The 21,847-nt window shown below is 37.4% G+C and overlaps 1 protein-coding gene across 3 annotated transcripts in view; it reads left to right on the top strand.

Annotated features, from left to right (window-relative positions):
• CDKAL1 (CDKAL1 threonylcarbamoyladenosine tRNA methylthiotransferase) overlaps nucleotides 1-21,847 on the top strand; it is a gene marked incomplete at its 3' end in the record, with an annotated part of 411,084 nt that overhangs the window by 320,597 nt on the left and 68,640 nt on the right. The gene's annotated exons all lie outside the window — the stretch shown is intronic.

Here is a 21,847-nt window from a genome sequence, read left to right as displayed (position 1 = left end):
TGCAAAGTGACCGTATGTGGTATCAGATTCCCTTCTTTTTTTCTCTCTGTTGAGAAACTGTTACCCTTGAGTATGTTGGCTTAACCTGTTGTGTCAATTAGGCCCTGAGATACATGATACTAATGAATTATCTATTGATTCTGTAAGCATCGTTGGAAGAGGCTGCTTTGCTAACAGCCTGGCGGTTGTCTGGGGGAAGAAGAAGAAATACACATCATCGTTATAATTTGATCCTTGTTTATAAAGTCTGGTAACCCTGGTAAAAAAGCCCTTTATTTATTATATCCCTTAGTATAGGATAAGAAAATAAGATCACTTCCCTAGAGACATTACAATGTGAAATAAAGAATTAAAGCTGTTACAAGGTGGTTTTGGAGAACCAGGAGGCAGATCACAGCATTTATGTGCTATAACTATGTCATGAGGTCTTTGTAGACATCATGCAAAAGCATTAAGCAGCAGATTGAAGGACAGTTAAGTAGATTCATAAATATTTTCAGGGAGTTCCTCCTATTTCGGATGCATTTGTGGACATGTCTTTTTAAGCAAGTGTACTATGTCCTCTAACACTTTGTCAGCCATAGAACATGACTGCCTTTTCTGCTTCTGTTTTGCAAACTATGTGTTATTTTGCAAGTATCCACTTCAAAAAACAAAGATTTGAAACATTTTTTAGTTTAGATATTTCAAAGGAACGTTCTGAACTCTACCTCTTCTTTTCCTGGCCATGTACCAAGTAGCTATACATTGGAAAAATTACCCAGGTATTATATTTGGGGAAAGAAAGTGGCAGAAGTGTATGTGTATATATGTACACCTGTTTCTACAGCTGAACACGTGTCTATGTGTGTAACTATACATATGTCTGTGAGAAGGAAATATGTTGTGTAAACATTAATGAATTAAATTTATCAGGTAAGTTATTGCTATGAGATTTCCATAGTTGCCAGCAACTTGAAAAGTTACAGTTTAAAATAAAATTGTCAAACAGTATGTACATTCTATAATTTTAATGATTGTATAGCATTTCAAGTTAAATCCATCACTTCAAAATATTTTTTCGTAGACAGACTTTCATTATTTACAAGAGCTGGTAAAGCAGATAGTAAGGACCTCTGAAAATTGAGAAACATGAAGAATGAAGTAAATTAGTGTGACAAGATTTGGAATGGGATCATTGCTTTTTTTGAGTTGCAGCATTTTAAGTTAAATGTAATAGCAAGTCAATTAAGATCTAATAAGCAGAAGCGACGGATGAACCAGAAGCTTTGATATCGCTCTCCGTGTCTAAATTCTCCTGTACCAAACACTTTTTATTCATAGTACAAGGAAATTCCATTATTCTTTTATTAGCACTTTTAATGGAGCTTGGCCATTTGTAACTCCTGCTGCCTTCCTGCTCATATCCTTTGTGGCACTATATCAAAGTATCCTCAAATGATTTTGGCTTCAGTTGTGAAGACTTGTGCACTCTTTACAAATTAGTCATCAGGCAATGTGGAATTGAATATAAATGCTTAGATATATTCCTTTTTGATCTTTGTTTTAGAACCTGTTAAAATACAGTTATTTCAAGTGGAGGTCTGTACTCGTTCTACTCTGGTTCTGCTTTGTTTGATTTACATAGCAGAAGGCTTGGCTTTTGGGGGGGTTGTTAGCTATTTTGTAGATTATTTTCAGTAAGCATGGAAAGATTTTATGATGGCTTTGTGAAAATGTTGGTGCTACAGGATCATGGCACAAATGACGTGAATTACTGGCTTTCATTATTCCTAGTTGGTTGATTGAAAGGTTTTTCTCTGAGAACCTTTCTAAAGTAGGAAAGAGAGATCCTTAAAGGATAAGTTGGAGCTTGGTGGTAGTAGTAGTTCAAACAGATGTAAAAAGGAAGCTTGTGAACTACAGTAGCTGGAACAAGACTGTCTACCAAGATTTGATAGTGCTTCATCCTTTTATGATGGGATATCACGTAGAAAAGAGGAAAATCAATCAGAAGGTGCTTGTTCTGCACTCGCTAAACCAGAAAGTAATGTTTTGCTGGTGTAACTACACTAACCTTACTAACATTATTACTATTTATGCTTGGTCAGGAGACCAATAGCTATTAGAAATAGAAGCTATTCCTGGAAATTTTACCTCAACATGTATTTACCTATCTAGTGGAAGTTGCTGCATTCTGAAAGACATTTTCAGTGTTTGTGGTTCTACATTTCCAGGTGAAAAGCCATCTCTTTTATGGAGGGGGAAAGCAAGGACTTTCTTTTCCTTCCAATTCCAGGTGTGGAGTCTTACGTTGTATCTAGTGAGGCCTTAATTCAGCAGTAGAGGGGACAGATCTTTTAAATTCTTCTGTGCTAAAAGGATGGAAAAGTCAGAGATATTCTTCCTCTGCAGATAGCTGAGGAGGAGTAGCTAGGCTCCTGTATTCTTTAAAGTCTAAATGTGTATAGTTTACCATCTAGCTGCCCTCCTTGTTGTTCTGATAAAACCATACAATAGCAAATCCCCAAAATTGCCCTTTTGTTGTGTACTTTTCCTATCGAGGGGGATTTGATCCTGTTCTGTTTCACCCAGTGTCACTGTAGTGCTTGCAAAGCCTCCAGCCATGGAACCTGTGGGTCTTTCAGAGACAGTGCCACTGACAATGCTCATAGTAGCATCAGTCTTGAATGTCTGGTGAATATATCAAGTTACTGATGTCAGACACATGCAGAAAACTCATTTTTCTCAGATTTTTTTTGTTGTTGTTAAAACAAATATCTTCTAAAAGTCTTTCTTTCCAAAACTGAATAATTATTTAGGAAATTCTGAGATCTGTCTTGATTATGAAAAGCATTTCCAGGTGGGCATTTACCATTCATTTAGATTTATTTCAGTTAGCATGTGTGAAAATACATAGAACTCTGTTTGTAGACGAAGCCATTCCTTATTCTGAAATACTTGCTTTTTCCTGTGTTTATATAGAATAGGAGTATGTATAGTCTGGCTTTCTTGAGAGTCAAATTCTGACTGCTGTGTAACTTTCCTCTAGTTACCAACAGAACAGCCCTTCCAATTATATGTACAGTTTATCTTTTTTTAGGATAATCAGAAAAAAAAAAAAGATAAAAATGACATCCTCTTAAAGCTGTACCAACAACAGTTTTAGTAATTCAAAATTCAAAAGAAGATAGTTGAGAAGTGCTCTTTTTACCCTTAGCTATAATCTGACCAGTTTTTTACTAGCTCTAATAAACAATTATGTTTGTGCACAAGTGATTTCTGCGGAATCTTTTGTGTGTGCCACTGTGAGGTTCCACATTGCACACAGCAAGGACTTTATTCTATCTGCAGTGGATATTTAACTCTGTTTGTATCTTTCTCCCAAGTGATATTTGTCCTTTAAAACTTGTGACCCAGTTTGTTGAAAGCTATTAAGGCAGCTGTGAGAGCAGGTTACCTGGTCAAAACAATAGGTCTGAGAAGCCTAATATGAGCTTCAGGATCCAATATGCTGAAAGTGTCTAAATTCAGCAGCACAGAGCCCTAGTTCCTCTTTCTCTTTTTGTCAGATCAGTTAAGTATTCTGTCTAACCCTGGAGCAGTTGCTTAAAACTGTAATCCTCAATTTATGCTCTGCAAAGGAATGTTTTTTATGTACGGTAAACACAGTATAGCAGAAGTACTATTTGTTTTGCTGCTCTGCCTTGTTGAGAGGATGACCAGAGAGAGACCTTGGGGCATGTCCGTACATGCCTGTGGCAGCATCCTGCTGGTCCACTGAGAAATCCTCTGAGACTTGTGCTTAAAACTCAGCTCTGGATTCACTTCTGCCTTTTGCAGCCTGAATCTCTTGCTCAAGAATAGGGCATGATCTGTGAAAAAATAAGGTCATGTCTTATAGCGTTAGTGATTTATGTTAGCATGTATTGTGTCCAGCCAAGTAAGAAATAAAGTCAATGTTCATGTGATTTGAAAAGAGTTTTTTGAGAGATTTTTTTCCAAATTGAAAGTGTGCCAGATTATAAAAATATATTAGTTTCAAAATATGCTCTAATTGATACAATACTACTAAAAGACTTGTGAAATCTTAAAGCCCTATGCTTTTAAATGTTCTGTATTAATGTGTTCTGGAAATGTTAAAACAAAATGTCGAAATACTAAAACCCCATAGACAATATCCTGTATTTTGTTTGCTTTGATAAAGGTAGATGTGTACATAACTGACTTAAGGAAGATTAATAACAAGATCATGTATGGCTGTCCTTAAGGTGCTAATGACTGCTGTCACTTAGAGACTTACCATCATAACTTGTTTCAACCAATTATTTCAATAGTGCACAGACTCTTGCTATAATATTTAAAAGAACATAAATAATGTCAGCATGCTTAAACCGTGTTTGTAGGATACCTCTTTCTTCTGCTGGGCTCTGTAGCTCTATCTGGATGGTCTGAGTGGTTTTTATTGGCAATAACACAAAATATTAATCATAGCAATGCCCAAGGCTGTGGCATTGTTTGAAAATCATCATGGGCACCTGTGTGAAACATGAAGTATCCAAAAGCAAGTGGAAAGTCCCAGGTAATGTGTGAGGGATTGGAGTCAGTTGGCTTCTGGTAGCAAAATCTGTCAAGTCCTGCACTCCCTCCATTCCCTGTGCTGGAGCTGGTGGCCTCCGGGGGCACAGGCTGTGGCTGGCCAATGGAGGGTGCAGTGGTGACACTGAGAGGCAGTGAAACTATCTTCACCATGATGAGGTTTGCTTAGTTGAAGAGCAGAAATGAGGAGATGGGGAGTTAAATGTTTCTGCTGGGACCAGTTTTTCTACCAGTGAGGTACTTCCTTTCCTTTTTCTCCCTTGTTCAGGGAAGCTGGACCTTCTGTGGATTCATATTTATAAATATGTAAAGGGTTAGTGTCACAAGGATGGAGCCAGGCTCTTCTCAGTGACAACCAATGATAGGACAAGGGGCAATGGGTGCAAACAGGAACCACAGCAGGTTCCTCTTAAATATGAGAAGAAACTTCTTCACAGTGAGGGTGACGGAACACTGGAACAGGCTGCCCAGGGGGATTGTGGAGTCTCCTGCTCTGAAGACATTCAAAACCCGCCTGGACGCCTTCCTGTGTAACCTCATCTAAGTGTTCCTGCGCTGGCAGGGCAATTGGACTAGATGATCTTTCGAGGTCCCTTCCAATCCCTAACATTCTGTGATTCGGTGGATCCTTCACAAATAAGCAAAACTGAACAAAAGAAATTCTGATATCTACTGAAAGAGAGAACTATAAAATGCCTGATTTTGGCTAACTTTCTAATGGCAAGCATCACTCTGTTAATTAGATCCAGGAAACTGTTTTTGAAGATGTGTCTGCACTACGGTATGAGGTGATTATGTGACTGGATGCATAAGTTGAAATGCTGGACGCTTCTAGAGATGGAAGTGTTGTTATGAGGGTAGTTTCTTAAAAGAAGCTGGTGACAGACTAAAACATAGTCACAGAATTGAATATATCTGACAGGTGAGATTTGCATTTTACAGTAATCTATGTTTGTACCTTCTTAGTAGTTTCTGACCTCACAGACTTTGCCATCTTCTATTTCTGTACTTGTTGCTGGCCATCTTTTATAGCCACTGGCATTAGGAAGCAGTTTGTTTTACATATAAGGCATGGCAGCTAGCATGTTTAGGTAAAAAAAAAAAAAAACAGGATTGGATGCTCTTCGGAGTCTGAAAATGGGAAATTACAGAACCGCTGAAAAACACAAGCAATTCTTGTTATTTTTCCCAAGGATAGTAATGTTTCTCAGATATTAACTGTGTTTTGTAAAATGTGCATGCGCAGTGGAGGCACCGTGAATGTGTAGGTTTTACTTTTGAGTGAGACAGCAAGCAGTTGTGAGATACTGTCTCACCCTTCACATTTTTTGGTTAATGACTTGGATATATGATTCTGGAAAATGACAAAAAGCCTTTTGACCTGCTTTTCATTTATTCCAGGAACAGCATTGTACTAAATCATAAGGCAACTGTGAGGTTGCAATGCCTGTGATATAAGCCATAGTCTGAATTTCCTGAAGCAGGTGCTTTGAATTGTTTTTCTGTAAGATGAAAAAGATTTCTAGGTTATTGCTGAGAAGAGACAGAGACTTTTGCTATCTCCCGCCTCAAAATAGATTTCACGTTTAATTTAATAGCTCAGATGTCAGATATGACCGCGTTTTACGGAAATATTCTTATTGTAACCTACATCCATTCTTCTCTTTTCCCTTCCTTCGTGTTCAGAACTGCTTTTTGGAGGAGGTTACATAAAGCTATTTTGTGCTCTTGATATGATGTGAGGCTTCAAAGAAGACTGCTGAAAGAGAAAAGCAATTTCTGTTTGGCAGTGCAGTGGCCTTGTGCTAATGGCACACTTCAACATTACTTGATGATAGTGAAGAAAATCTAATGGCCTGAAAAGCTGCTGCTTTTTCTTGACTTGACTCTTAGCTGTATTGAGGTTTGTGACATCTGCAACACAGAGTGAGCTCATACACAGGCTGTTTAGAAATGGCTGTTCAAATACTAGGAGTTGTTTCAGGGTCTTGTAGAGAACAGGAGAAGAAACAAGGAAAACAATGCAATGGAAGGGGTTACTTCACTGTTGAGTAGGCTGTATAGAAAAAGACATATCTGCTCTGTCTTAATTCCGTAGATGAAGTGTTGGGCTAAAAGACTTGCAATCTTAATTGACATGTATATTGCATCCAGAAAATAAATAAATTTCAAAAAAAAACTTGAATTGATTGTTGTAAAACCAATGGTTTGGTTTTGTTTTACACAAAACCTAAAATATATATAAACAGGTAGTGTATAGATGCTTAATACTTTGTTCGAAACTGTATTCAATGCTAATAACTTTTGCTATAGTTGCATATTTAAAGCATCTAACCCTGTTTATGCTAACCGAATTGTTCAGGGTTGTTACTATAGTTGTTAAGCAGAAGGGAGGCTTTTCATGTTTTACTTTAACTATTTCTTCTGTCTTTTAAAAATAATCTTTCTAAAAAACAATTTAAAATAGTTTGTCAAATCATGTTTGCATCTATACACAAAGATAATGCTATACGATGATGTATGGGCTGAGATGTTTAACGAGGTTTCACAGGTACCAATGTAACATTGAAATATCTTCATTAATGATCTTGAGAACACTTTCAAGAAAGAAACTGATGTAATCCATGTATAACCCATCTCTCCTTGTAAAAACATCTATACATTCTTTTCAGTTAAATCATCATGAAAATACTGGCCGTTTACTTTGCAGTTTTTCCCCTTGGTGTACTGCATGCAAATGCTACCTGGTATAGCACATTGCCTCAAATAAGTATTTTCTACCTTCACAAAATACTGAAATATAAAATGAGAAACAAGTTTTATGGTGACATGAGGTATGTATCATGTGAACTCTGGTAAAACAAAATGAGGCACATTAATCCTTTTTTTATTTTCCAGAGAAAGGCATTGCCGTTTGCTTCATGTCTTGTATCACTTATGTACCTTGCCCATTGTTACTGTTGTACTGACATAAAAGTACAAAAAAGAAAGGTATTTGGGGTTTTCTAAAGCTAGTTACTGGCAAACCTTGACATCACAAAAAGTAAACAAGCCTGGCCCTGTTAAAATTTCTTACAAGTGCTCTTTAATCTTGCGTAGGCAATGTGCTGAATTGTATAACTAATAGTACTGTGGTCATTCCAAGTTCAGACCAGGTTCAGGTATCTTTCCTTCTCCAATTCCCTAACATCTCATTTGACCTCTATCTCTCTATGGCTGTGCAGTTTGTAGTGGATTAGATTTCCCAGTTATCTTTCATCTTCTCTCATTTTTCCCCTCCCTCTTTCTTTATTCTATTGCATTTCTCCCCCACCCCCCCCCCCCAAAAAAAAAAATTATCTGTGTAGTCTACCTTCTTTATTCTGTTTCTTCCTACCTAAATATTTTTTAAGTAATATCTTCTTCAGGTATTAACATCATATTCTCTCTCCATTTACTTTAATTCCCCTGCCCTTCCGTTCTTCTTGGGTTTTTTCTTGTGTATTTTTCTGGAGCCCCTTAGTTCCACAGCCGTACTTGGCTGTGGCCTTGGGAAGCAACGTTGGTGTTGGAGGGGAAGGCATCAGTGCAGCAGGTGTAGCGGTGCATGAGCGCAGTGTCATGGGAGCCCACACGTAGAGGTGGTGGTAGAGTTGTTCACGATTCAAGGATTTATACTTTGGTTTTGGCCTAAGTGTTCCGATGACCAAGCTCTGGAGCTTGCTTCCTTTTAATTGATTGCATATCCAGAGACACAGCTTTGGGAAACTTCGCTAACAGATGTGAAAACTAGCTTTACCTTCTGTTCCCTGTCTTCTCATTGGAGAATAATAGTTGGTTTGCTTGTAAAATTGCTACAGTTTTTCTGTGTACTTGAATTAATTTGACATGTTATTTAAAGTTCTGGATGTTAATGTTGGCATCAATGTTTTTACTACCAGACGATTTGGTATAATCTTCTGGTACTTAAAATCTTGGGTAAGATTTTGACTTTCTCTCATGGAGTGAACATACTCCATTTACTTTTCTTCTTCATTATTACTATTTAAAAGCTTGTTTTAATGACCCTGTGATATAAAGCTGTGAAGCAGGTGGGGTTTTTCTGGCTTTGTGTCTGATAATAAGAGTATGGAAATGTTGATCTTATCCTCTTTTAAGATTCTTCTGCGTAGCCTTACGTATACACACAGACACACACACACAAAAACCCATCATAACAGAAATGTTGATTTGAGATTGATTCCCTGGTATCATCCAGAAACAATCTGGTGTATTCCAAGTAAGGCAGGGAGGGATGGGATCACATTTTGCCCAATTCATAGTAACTCAGCACTAGCTATGGTTCCATCTTCTGCTGTCATTTAAATGCTGGGAGCTAGAAACCCTCCTTTAGTTTTTATTTTGTTATCATTTCCTCTCTGTACTATAGCCCACTTAAAAGAGTGAAGAAAGGCTACATATACAATTGAAAAGACAAGTCTCAGTAAAGTGACCACGTAAAACTACAGATAGTATGTGGGCTTTAGGTTGTTCTACCTAGGAAACTCGTTCTCCTGAGGGCATGGCGCAGTCGTCCCGCTCCCAGCAGGAGCTCCAGCGCAATGCTTGGAAGGGCAGCTGAAGGAGGAGTCTGAGAATCTGGCAGCAAACCATAGGGATTTTGAATCATTAATCTAAGTGATTGTCACCTGCAGCAAAGCATGTATCTTAGCTGCACATGAAATCTGGGCTTCCAGCAAATGTGCTGTTGGTCTGCCTGTGTTCAAGGGAAGGGCTCATGGTCTTAGGGGAGAGAGGGTGTTTGTGTTTAGATATAACTAGAAACACATCCTATGTTTTTTACCAATTGCTTATGTATTTTGAGAATTGCAGGATGAGCACTGAAGGATGTCAGTGATTTAGTATGCATGCCTACAGTAAAACCAGCAACATTCAGTTAAATTACCTCGATACTAACGTATACTCTGCTCATGTAAATTAGGGTAGGCTTGAAAGACCTCCAAATCTAGTTCAAGGGTGGAGGCTCAGAGTCAGTAGATTTTGAGTTCACCCTGCAGTGTAGACATACCATGGAGGTTTAGATCCCAGTTCAGAGCAGAAGAAAGGATCTAAAATGCATGATTGAATTTCAGCTGTACTTGAACTTTAGACTGTTGGAAGGAGTGGTGCTGTCAGTAGGAAGAGATGTACAAACCTGGATCTTGTTATAAATGCACGCTAACAAAGCATATTTCATCCCTTAAATATGCCATGTTCTTCATATTATTTTTCCCCTGTATTCTGGTATTTTATGAACATGAAATAGTTTTCATCCAAAAAAAAAAAAAGAATTTTTTTGTATTTGTCCAAAGATGGATAAAATAAATTATCCATTATTCCATGCATTTTTTGAGGGAAAGGCTCCAACTTGAGAGCCTTGTATGGCACCATCTTCTTTGGAATTTACTTCATCATTTCAAATTTTGGCAAGATTCCAACTTCAAAAGAATCATGTTTCCAAAAAGCTGTAGCTTCTTCCTGTAATTCTAGAGACTGCCTCTATTTGATTTGCAGTATCTGAAGTATAAGAGGCTTGTGGGGCCAATGCTGAATTTAAGGTTTGGTGTCTCGTGATCCAGCAGGATAAAAATGGGGGGTTATATCTCCTTAAAGGAGCAGGAGCATTAGAATTTATTTGTGATAAATGTGGCATTTTCTAATGTAATTGAAAGCACCTAAGAGGCTGATCTTTAAAAATGAATTTTAGTTCATATAAATGCTGCTTTAGGTCATACAATCATGATAGCCATACCTAGTCATCTAGCCCTATAGAAAAAGAGGTGAATATACAAGTAGCTGACCAAGGTCTTTAAAATACAGCATGAGATGTTTCTTCCAAAATATATTGCTGTGAAATTTAATACATGTAGCATACATAAGAGTTGTTGTGACAAAACACTTCAGGTTGCAAATACAAGCAGTCATGATGACAAATCTTTTATTTCGTACTCTCATGCTTTTTCCAGGAAAAAATACCTTTGCGTCCTTACTACTACTCATTTTCTCATCTCCTTTAATACTTCTAGCATCATTTATGAGGCATGTGTATGGCAAATTGTGCTCCTTCATGCCTTTTATTTCTACAGGTTTATTTTTTATATAAAAAGCCTGCTGGGTACAAAATCTTACAAGACAAGCCATCACTGTTTTGTGTTGCAAACCCCAACATTGTTTTCCTTGGAATATTTGCAGAAAATGTGTAATATAAACCTAAAAGTATGAACCGTTTGTAAGTCCTGTGCAGGAACAGACATTAAATACCAATTCACGTGTCAGACAGACAGTGGCAGCTGCATGGTTAATGTATGGCACAATCCCATATTAAATCAAATGGCAAGTGCACAGTTTGACAGATACCGTCATCAGAGCAAACATTATTTAACTCATTAAAGAACTTGCGTTTATTTTTTTTTATTTAAAGCACGTGTATTTGGCTTACAGAGCCTTTCTCAGTCAGAGCCTACAGCAGCAAGTCCTACTTCTCCAGGTTTTTTGCCTAACAAAGCCTGATGTGTTTCTGGCGTTCCTCGGGGGCAGTGCCGCGATGTTTATGGCTTCCCCTGCACATCGCATGTTAGGGTCTGTGACCAGAAATTCCATCTGAGAGCACATCGCTCTGGATAGCGCTCAGTGATCTTTTCATTTTGATTGATGGCTCTGGTTTTACACCATCTGGCTTCTGATAGGCTGCATTAATCATATTCCGAACCAAGAAAATGTAGACAGGATTTTTTAATAAGTACATGTACGTGGAAAATAAAAGTGTGTGTATATATGTGTTTGTGTACTTAATTTCTCTAGTCTCCAGTCATAGGAAAGAAAGCAACAGTCCCAGAACATAGTTTGTATTAGGATAAATAGGTCTCTAAATAAATCTCTACTTTAAAATGCCCTTATTTTGATTTTTCTGCTACTGTTTTAACTTCATTTTATTTTGCTTTCTAACAGCTGTTTATAGTCACTGCCTTATGTGGACATTGTTTTCTGTGAGGAACAATGGATTTGTCTAAAGCATTTGAGTTGCATCTCAATTGTTTTAAGTAAATCTTAAAATATCTCCTGCTGCTGCTGTGGTGATATGCTGAAGTTCCTTGCTTCTTTGTAAATACAGTTTCTGAAACAGAATGTCATGAGGTTCTAAATTCTATATGTGTAGAACATTTTAAAACTGTTGCATTTAAATTCACATCTTGGGGAAAACTTAAGGATCTGAATTATACATATAATATACAAAGATCAGTAACCAGCCATACTGAGGGCTTCTGATAGAGTTTGACAATAGTGTATTTAAGGTATTTACTGTTGGATTAGCAAAATTAATAGCCTCGCAACATGTATGAAGGAATTAGTCAGACAACATGCAGTTAAGTGTTCCAAATTTTATTTGGGTTTCTAATTTACAGCTAAGCAGTTACCTATATTCCTTCTCGTTAAGTTGCTTTCATTCTGTGATGTTTTACAATATGACTTAAGGTATGCCCTATGGTATGCCCTGTCACATTGAAGCCATGAGTTGGATGTTAGGTTTCAGAAGCTATTTAATCTTTACCTTTTAAATTTTCAAAGACCACAGGATGAGAAGCTGCCCTGGATTCCCTTCCACCCATACTGCTGTGGATATAACACTCCTTGAAATGGTGGGCAGACACTTTGTAATCTTATTAAGAAATCCAGTAAGTGCATTTACAATATCCCCAAGTCCAGCTTTGACTTGTTACACTGAGTGTACTTTCATAGGTGATCCTCACCAATCAAATGGTGTGGAAGTGTCACAGCCACTAATTTTCCATTGACAGCTACAAACTGGATTATTGTTATGGGGTTTTTGTGAGTTTTGTGTTTATTTTGGTTGGTTGGGTTTTTTTTCCCCATTTTATCTCATTTTTTTTTTTCAACATTCATTAGTAGAGCTTGCAGGTACTTTGGAACCTTTTTTTTTTTTTTTCATTCTCTCCACTTTGCTTGTGAAAATACCTTCAGAATGAGGTACAAGAGAATTCTATGTATAACTTAGCAGGAAGGTGAAGCAACATTCGTCCATAACCCCACCAACTAAAGCAAAACTTCCCATTCTAATTTTATTTCTGCCAGGCTTGATGATGCCTCTCTGTAGAGTAGAGGGCGTTTATTTTGAGACATCTGGCCTGAATTCTTTATAACTCAAAGCTGCACTTAGGGTTCAAAACTAATGGCGTGTCAGAAAGCTGTTTGACATACTAAAGCAAGAAACAGTTCTTGAGGAAGATTTTAGAAAATTCGATCCCTAAATTTAATAAAGATGTAAAGCTCCTTAAAGTCTAACACTGTACAGGTGCTGAGAGCACCCTATCTCACATTGTTTGTTTCCACAGTTTTCTGCAAGACTCTGCATTATCTGTTGTCTTCCTCTAATGTGTTCACGTTTTCTTGTACGTTTATTTTAAAGACAAGGCTCGTTTGTTTGTTTACAGCCTCACAGCTTCCTAAACTAGACATCTGTGGTTGAGAGAATCAAAATTCAACAATAATCTCTGTTAAATTAAGTATAGATGCTGAAAATTAGGATAAACAAAACCTGCTTAATCATTATTACAAAAGCACAGTCTTCATTTGTGTGCCAAAGAGGATTTAAAAAAAATTCTTCACCGTCATACTACTGATCAGACTGTGCCAAGTGTTTGAATTACAGTTCTCTAGTAAATCAACAACTGATCTTGAGTAAATTTGCCTTGTACCTCCCGGATATAGAATTTCCACCTTATTTTGCCTGAATCATTGTAATTACAGTTTACCTTAGAGACATTATGAAAGTTAAAAAGTTAAAGTCTTGCCAACAGGCATAATCAGTATGTTCTGCTGAGCTCCCTGTTGGCCGTTCACAAAAGCCTGGATCCTCAAGCTCAGAAGAAGCCTTCGGTACCCTCCTGCTCCCCAGTGTTCTCATTAGCTAGCTTCCAACCTGGAATAGCAGCTTCACTGCACAGGCTTGTGGAGGCTGGAGCAACCCAAGACCTTGTTGGTAGCAAAGATCTGCAGTGAAAATAGCAGTTGTTTATAGTAACATTCTGCAAAGGATCTGCTCAACTTTGTGAGATATGAACAAGATATATGAAGTCCTGTGTTGCATTTCAAAACGTTGAGGAAAAAGGTAAAATATATTTGCAAGTGTCTTCCTGAGAACTGAAAAATCATTTATATTGTCATTTAGACAATGGGATGTAGTGTCAAAGCGTGAGTTCAGGGCCTGCAGGATGGTTGAGAGAAATCCCTGAAAAGTGAAACATTTATACTGTGGATCTCCTTTCATCTCTTTCCAAAGTTGTACCTGCCAGCTTAGTAAAATTGCCCACAACAACTTTTTATCAGAAGATGCAGACTACTGGTGTTTTCATCTGATGACTTTCAGTAAGCAGCTCAGTATGAAGAAACTTTATATCACCGTATTTTCTAAAATGCAAAGCCTGCCTACACTTTTCAGCTGAACAACTCCAGTCAATCTTATCTTAGTCCATGCAGGTTTAATGACAGCTTCTTGAAGTCAATGCCAGTCGATTAATTCTGTAGAAATATGCCCTACATTGCTGTAGTGATGCTGCATGTTATCGCATCACGACTCTGGCTTTTGTTTCTGTCTTGATAGGCAGAACAGAGGAAGTTGAATTTTGGGTTGTATTTTTGGGGTTGAATTTTTGTTACTTTCTTTTTTAGTTTTATTATCACTATGTTGGAAGAAACCTAAAGAGTAAATACTTTTCAATTTGTTAAGGTTTACCAGCTTCTATATGCATATTCCATTCCTTATGAAGTTTTCCAATAACAAATCAGCAAATGGGATGATTGAATCTTTTAAGAGACTTATTTCCAGGGCTATTTAGTTTACTGGTGTCTGGTTTTGCTGTTAAAGTGTTTATTAGTAACATTGTGTCAAAGGATATTTTGAAAAAGATACCATTGGTAGTTATTTTTAAAAAATCTTATTTGTATTTAGAAATCTACAGGATTTGAATGCTAATCTGCGAGAGCATACGTAGAATTACAGAATCATTTGGTTGGAAAAGGCCTTTAAGATCATCAAGTCCAACCTTTAATCTAGCACTGCCTAGTCCACCTCTAAACCATGTCCCTCAGCACCACATGTACACGTCATTTAAACACCTCAAGAGATGGTGACTCCACCACTTCCCTGAGCAGCCTGTTCCAGTGCCTGACAACCCTTTCCATGAAGAAATTTTTTCGTAATATCCAATCCGAACCTCTTCTGGAACAACCTGAGGCTGTTTCCTCTCGTCCTATCACTTGCTGTTATACTTGGGAAAAGAGACCAACCTTCACCTTGCTACAACCTCCTGTCAGTTGTAGAGAGCAATTATGTCTTCCCTCAAACTCCTTTTCTCATGTGAAGATTTTCAAAATTCTTTTAAAGGATTCTTACTTCTGTGAGACTACATACAGGTTTTTGCTGCTTTTAAACTTATTTATAAAACTGACTTTGAGTAATTCTTTTTCTTGTGATGTGTGTAGTTTTAAGGGGAGAGGAGACCCTTTATCGATTGTATTCTGTGGGTATCTAGCATGCGTTTCTCTGTTAATGGTTGGCAATGGTGTACACTGTGCAAGTTTTGTGTGTCTGCTAAGAAATTGGGCCTGTACATCAAAACATTTCATGGAAGCAGGGAAAGTGAAAGTACTTACTGTAAAACCTTTGCAATGCCTTATATCTAAATCAAAGTAATACAATCATTCATCTTGGAAATCGGATAATGTTATTGCCAAGAAAGCTATTTTGTCTTTAGTGGTAGATAATATGCCATTGTATCAGATGCATGCACGTCATTTCTGTTGAAAATGCTCTCAAAATTACCTTTAGAAAAAGATCTGCTGTGCTTTAGTGTGTTTTTTTTCTTCACTACAGCTTTCCATGGTTCTGAGAACGTAAATCCAGAAAAAGAAAAAACTAGAGCCAATGAGAAGAGAATGCTAGTGACCAATGAATATCTCTATGTGTGTGTATTGTGGTGGTTGTGATTTTTGAGGAACAGTCTCCTTTTCAGAATCTTGCCAAAATCCCAGTTCCACTGAAATATTTGAAGTAAGGAATATTTATAGTAAGTAAAGTAAGAAATTAGGCTACTTCCTTCTTGAAGTTGAAGCCTATAAATTATCCAGGATTAAAAATCACTATCAGCTTATTTGGAGGGAAAAAGGGATTCGCATTTCATAGAAAAAATATCAGGCATGTGGGGATATAGGAATGTATGGAGAAGATTTTGCTGGCATGTATTTGTGTGTCTAAGTCAAATACCAGTCAGAAGTCATTGTTCTGTTGAATTTCCTCAGCAGTGAACAACAAAGTGACAACTGGTGTGGTACTCAGGCACCATCTGTCTTGTGAACCCTGCCATTCTGTTCTTGCCAGAATATGATAAATTTTACCTTATTTCTCCAAGAAAATAAAAATAGTACTTAATCTACAGTTCAAAAGCTGGACAAATTCCAAGTGAGGCTCTGTTAGTAGTGATATCCCTTGTCTCTGGGGGTGTAAATTTGGGCTTACACCTAAGTGTGTGTATATAAATATTACAGATTTATTGCTATGTGCGCTGTGCTATGCCATAAACACAAGTCTCTATATGAACATACTATATAAAAAAAGTCCTTTTCACAAGCACAGTAATTTATATCCACAATAGAGTAATTATTTTTAACATATATATATATATATATATATATATACAATTGAAGATTTTAAAGGTACTCTGATGATCACAGGAGGTAAGGGGGAATCAAGGTCGACTTTTCTTAGTTTCAGTGTTTTGAACTCCTCTTTGCTGGTAGTATGTAGTGCACAATGTCTTTAGGTACTTTTAATTTCAGAATAGCAAGATTTTAAATTAGTGGATAGTTTTTCAAGTGCAACCTTCCTGTTTTCTTCCATGTAAATACCTTCATTTAGAGTAGATTGCTTTTTTTCACAATGCCCAATGAAGTAATATTTTTCTGACTGTCTTACTGCTGATTTTGCATTTTCAAAAATTTTCCTGATCTTCGGTTTTCTTAGTGTTTAACTGTACTCATGGTCTCAGCCCCTGAATTATTATGCTGCACCACTTCCACAGTTTAATACATTAGACAACAGCAAAAGTACCTGAAAGCCACCTGGCTCTGTGCACGGCTTTGTTGTTTGAAGAGTCTAATGAATTGGCCCTTAAAAGTTGTAAGCAAAATTCTTCACATGTCTCTGCAAAAACTTGAAGCACCTGCTTCACTTTTTAATTTTAGCATTTTTATGAAGTCTACACATTCATAATCTTTCTGTCAGAGGTACAGGATCTCCAGCATTAACTAAAGACCACATTGTGCCTTGAGAAAAGGTGACCTCACGTAAAAGACATAATTATTTTTAAACACTTTATTTTAAGAAAATGATACCCACACTGAAACTGTTTGCAGTGAGCATGCATAATGCAAGCATGGGCTGTGAAGACATGAATCCCAATTATATGGTGCTTGGTTTTATGTACCATTCGACAGCAAACTGTAACTAAGAACTAAACACAAGCTATCTTATGAAATTAGATAGCGTATACGTATAGCAAAGAAAGCTTTTGTAATGGCACAAATATATAAGATTATGGCATCATTACCTTCATTACCATTTTCAGTCACTTGGAGTTTTTCGCTGAATATTTTATGACTCTTTTTTATCTTGAAAGTGTCTGTCCAGTATAATTAAGTATTTTTCTTACACAAATGAAAGAAATCCTTTATTGTTCCTTAACATCTAAAAAAATATTTTGAGAATTTCATACAGGAAGTGCTTGGGGAATAGACTGTTTCAAATGACAGAAGTTAAGTTCTTGGCTGAGATTTTCTGGCTCTGCATGCTCAGTTGTGTATCTACAATAGGTGCTGTTCCCACTGGAGCAGGGAGGGTGAGAGAGAGGTAGAGATGGTCCAGGGTCCTTTCTGCATCTCCATAAAAAGGCCCGACAACAGCTGGCTGAATAAAATAGTCACTTTAATAAGATAGAATAAAAAGAGGGGTAGAGATAGGGAGTAAATCTTACATCCCTTCAGATGCTGAATTCCCTGTGTTCATGTGACACTGGACAGAGCCCAGATGGGTTTTCCCACAACATGCTGCACACATCCCAGCCATGGAGAGGTTACCTCTGGGATCCATAAAGGAGCAAAAACTGGCCCTTTAATACACTTAGATCTCCAGTTTTATAAAAACACAAAAGGGCTTTTGCCACCTTTTACTGCTTTTCCTTTAAAGTATTCTTCAGAGTAGAACTTGTGTCTATATATGTTAGATGCTCTCTGCTCTCAATGAAATATTCCAGGTATGGGAACCCCAGAAAAAGTGCTAGTGATGAAAGGAACAGTGTTGCAAATGCAGTCAGATTTAAAAAAAAAAAAAATTAAAAAAATTAAACCCTTCTAGTCAATAAGAAACACACATATGACTTTTTTTACTGTCTGGCCCCTCTCCTGAAAAAGTGGTGTGAATGGGGAAATGCCCTTGTAAATGGTGCAACTCGTATAAACATTGTTTATGAATACCAAGGTGAATGTGCCTTCAGATATACCTCAAGAGACTTATATATATGAGAAAACCAGCAAGTGAAGAAACAAATGCCTGAAAAAAGAAAAAACAGTCCTACCAGACTCAATGTCTGCTTCACTTGGAGGAAAGACATAAATATTGTTTGCCACATGGCACTGAAAAATGTGTGATGAATGTAGCAATTGTAAAACCTTCATTGTTCCTTCAGCTAAAACAAACAGAAAGTGTAATTAGTTGGCTGCTTCTGCCTAATCCTAAATCTCAAGAAGATTACATGTGATTTGAATCATCTCTCTACCTGTTTTTCACAGGCATATTTCAGTTGTTCCAAACCATCTCCATGTTTACATGCACCAAACCTCTGCAAAGCAATAGAAAACACTTAACGATGTCCTGACATGCCACATTTGGATTGTTAAAGGGAGGCTTCCTGCTGTGCTTGTAATTCACCGACTAAAAGCCATACCAGTGATTTCCAAATGTTTATAGTATTTTTGTCATGGCCTTCAACTTTGTTTGTACACTTACTTCTATCGATTAATCTCGATACTATTTTTTTTAATTCCTGCTTTGATCAGGCAGTTAATCCATTGTAATTTCTATCTTCTGAATTGAAATTCACTTCCAGTTAACTGCAGTACTCAAGGTAAAATTGTTTTGGTTTTATATTTGCAAGGTTAAATCAAAGTCTTTTTGTAGATGCACAGTAAATTATTGATTTTATTTCTATGTCGGAATGAAAGATTACGTTAGGACTAATATGATGTGAACTCTTGCTTTAACTGTAAGGACTCCTAAACAAGAGAAAATCTTTCAAGACATTGCTTGGAGTTTTTGTCTTTTTATATAAAAATTGCTATGAAACTCCATTTTCTTCTTCTGCACTATCTTGTCCAAGTTCAACTGCTATATATTTTAATAAGCAGTCAGACCTTTGCTGCATTGAGAAAGCCCAGAGTTGTTCACTGGCCTTTCATGAACCTCATGCAGAGAACGTGCAAACGCAGCACAGCCCTGATTGTGCTCACAAACACAGCGTCGTGGAAAAGGACGTTTGTTGAAGTGATGCATCAAATGTCAAATATGCAGGTCAAAGCAATAGTTCTGAGTTTGGTCACAGTTGTCTGAAAACCTGAGCTAAATGCCACAATGGAGTTGCGGATCACTGCAGAGGACACATGCAATAGTCCCACAATTTTCACACATATCCACAGGAAGAAAATCTTGGATGGAAAATATGGGGAAGTCCCTCAAAGCCAGTGAAGTTGATAGATGTAAAATTGGTGTTAAATCACCTTCATCCTGGTCAGGCCACGTGCTTTGTGCCGTTCGGGAAAGCTCTCTGGATAAAGACTGACTTCAGAGTTCATAGAGACAGTCTGTATGCAGACATAATGTTCTTTATTAGACAAATTACTACTGTTATAAAAAACAGACAAATCAGGCTATTGAAAACTCTGTTTCTCCCAACTGTATCAGCTAATCTCATTTTATGGTTAAAAAAAAAAAACAACAAACCAAAAAAACACACAAACAACACACTGTGGACTTTGCTTTTCTTCTGTCCTTAGACTATTGTGGTTACAGCAACAATGTTTTAAATCAACAGAAAGATAGGGTATTGCTACCCATTTCATTTACTTCAATTTTCTGAGCCATCTCGGATTTCCTGAGCTATGCTACAGCTTAAAATGACAAAACTGAATTTTAAAGGAACAAGGAGGATTCTCTGATTCCTACCTTGCTGCTTTCTTATGAAGTACCAAATTGCAGCATATACAATCAACTTCCAAATTTTTGTAGGTTTTTGTAGCTTTTATCTTTTTGTAATAATAAAAGGAAGAACTACGACACTTGCGGTTGACAAGGACTAGAGTAGTACATAAGTTATGCAGGGCTGAGGTTGGACCATGGATCAGACAATTTAAAAGAAAGTGGCATAACCAGAGGAAAACATTTAAAAGCAAGTGGAAACAGAAACATTAACCAAAGAAAGCATGTTAATGTGGTATTTTCTCAGAGCGATATTTGGATTATGTTTATTTGACTAGTAATGTGATTTATAGATGTAACTGACACTTTTTTCCTGAATAGAAGCAACTTTCTCTCTTGTCATACATAGCATCTCCCACAATCAAATACAATTAAGCTGGTTGCAGTTTTGCATATTTTGAAGTTGTATGAGCTTATTGAAGCCAACAAAAAGAGATCTCTCTTGCTAGGCTAGAGCGTTATTTGAGCTAATCTGCCTGCTTGAGTACATTAATGTTTTGCAAGTGGTTCTAAGAGATATGTGCAGCTGGGTGGCATAATTCTGAAATATTGGAATGATTCATGGCACTGGTTTCCATGCGGTCACCTTTTATTTCTTTAATAAACGAATGCAGCCTCAACTCAATAGAAGTCCAGGCTTTTTTGCACTGCAGCATAAGTATTGTTTGTTCTTTATAGCAAAGATCAAAGGATATATAATTTTTTTAAACAGCAGCAGGAACCACAGATCATAACTCATTGAAATTACTTCCCCCACCCCAACCCCTTTTAGTCTTAGAACTATACTATTCTGGAATATTTATTGTTTTATTGTGGAATATCAATGTCACCGACTGCAGTTATGTTGATTCAATATGGCCTTTTGTATATGTTTTTCAGAACTACAAATGATTGCATTTAATTAAAACCCACACATTAGACCAGATACTCCTTTAAATGGAAAAACTCATAACATGGGCAAGGAAGCCTCCCTGTGTTTCTGTGTAAGGAATTTTCCTCCCATGAAAATACTTCAAATGAGAAGGGGTGGTATAAATACACAGGTGGTATTCTGAAAGCTAAGAGATATCTAAAAAAGCTTGCTTTGGTTTTAGCAGCCTCCTTCCACACTTCTGTAAAAGCGTCTGCTTCCCCCATGGAGGGGGGATTAACTGTGCCAAGGAAAAATCCTGACTGATGTGCTGCTGGCAGCATCCTTCTCTGGGTGTCTGTTGAAGAAATAGGTGCAGGTAGTTAGAATGAAGCATGATGGGAGATACACACAGGCTGTGAAGTGCGGGACTGAGTGTTACGTGGGATCAAAGTCAGCAATCGCCTTCCGTACTTCCTTGTTCTGTTTTATCACCATATCATCCTGCCTTTAGTAGTTTGATTCTTGGGCATTAGTAGAAGGAAGTATGAATGAAGAATCAAAATTAAAGACTTTTCCCTGTAGCTCAGCTTGCCTTTTATCAACCCATGGAAGCTGGAGGGCTGAGCTCTTGTTAGCAAGCTGGTGGGACCGCTCACGTGTTGGTGACTGGAGGCTCTGGAAAGACGTATGATCTCCAGGCAGAGCTGGCAGCCTGCGGTGCTGCTCTTTGCTCTTGCTGCTTCTGGTTACACTCCGTAATTGTCATTCCCATATGCCTCCTGCAGCCGGACAGCTCTCTCCCCTTCACCATGCACATAAAGCACATGTGTTGTAAATCCCTGGGGGCCATCTGATTCCCATGCTACAGGTAAGGAAGGAAAAAAAATAAACTCTGCTTTATTTAAATTTAGGATAAACTTCCTGCTTTTCATTAATTTTCCAGGTACCCTCTTGAAAACATTTTACTCCTCCTATACTTCATTATTTCTCATCTGACCTCCTTATCTTCTGCCTTCTGTGCTAAAAAAGACATTTCTTCTGTCCAAACCTCGCTATTTTATTTTCAGAAGTTATAC

Source organism: Nesoenas mayeri (assembly GCF_963082525.1).
Source record: "Nesoenas mayeri genome assembly, chromosome: 2".
In the NCBI taxonomy this organism is placed as follows: Eukaryota; Metazoa; Chordata; class Aves; order Columbiformes; family Columbidae; genus Nesoenas; species Nesoenas mayeri.
The sequence above is the reverse complement of the archived record's forward strand: the minus strand, read 5'-3'. Positions and strand labels throughout refer to the sequence as shown.